Here is a 1,031-nt window from a genome sequence, read left to right as displayed (position 1 = left end):
TTCTCTCTTTCTTTCTTTCTTTCTTTCTTTCTTTCTCTCTTTCTTTCTCTCTTTCTTTCTCTCTTTCTTTTTCTCTTTCTCTCTTTCTTTCTCTCTTTCTCTCTTTCTCTCTTTCTCTCTTTCTCTCTCTCTCTTTCCTTCCTCTTTCCTTTCTCTCTCTCTCCCTTTCTCCCTTTCTTTCTCTCTTTTCTTCCTTTTCTTTCTTTTTAACTTTGAACCGGAATGTTATTTCGTCCTGAACAGTATTTTCGATACTTTCTATGAGAAAGAAAATGAAAATTAATACAAGAGCTGCGGCGCACAAAAGGAGCCATTTGTCTTCTTGATTATCTATTTGCTTGTCAGGCTGTGAGCTATCGCAGGAGCCAGCTCCTTTGTAATATAAAAATACACAGAAAACCTGCAAACACCGAGAAACATCTGTGCAGAAATTAGACTCATTAATGCATTAACTACCTCAGAGAAAGGCTTGGTTGTTTTTTTTTTTAATTTCTTTTTTTTCTTTCTTTTTTTTTTATAACTCCAGGAGCGTCTCTGGAGAAATACAACGCTGCATCCATTCCTTCCAGCAAAGCAAAGCGCTAATGACTGCCTCTGTTTTGTCTGGGACCAGTTTGGGAAGAGCGTATTAATATATGCTTAGAATAAATAAATCATCATATGTAAGGCTTAGCAGTACTTAAGGCTGATATACCCTATAGTCAAACATCCTTTGTTTTCATTACGGAGCGCCACTGACAACAGAAACCCCTGCAAAACAACAGCAACAACAACAACAACCCAACCAACAGATAAATAAAAGCGATGCGCTTTTTAATTAATTTCTTTAATAGTTTTTTTTTTTTTTTGCCTTCTCCGCTTGAATAAAAAGATCCCCCCCCCCCCCCTCCCCCTTAAAAAGAAGAACAACCCCCAAACAACCGAACAGACCACACGGGATCGGGTTCACAAAGTAAAAAAAAAAAGAAAACACAAATTTTATTTTCCTAATTTTCGTCTTTTTTTTGTTGTTTGTTCTTTTTTTTTTTTTT

Source organism: Meleagris gallopavo, unplaced genomic scaffold (genome assembly GCF_000146605.3).
Source record: "Meleagris gallopavo isolate NT-WF06-2002-E0010 breed Aviagen turkey brand Nicholas breeding stock unplaced genomic scaffold, Turkey_5.1 ChrUn_random_7180001874239, whole genome shotgun sequence".
In the NCBI taxonomy this organism is placed as follows: domain Eukaryota; kingdom Metazoa; phylum Chordata; class Aves; order Galliformes; family Phasianidae; genus Meleagris; species Meleagris gallopavo.
Note: the sequence above shows the minus strand (reverse complement) of the source record.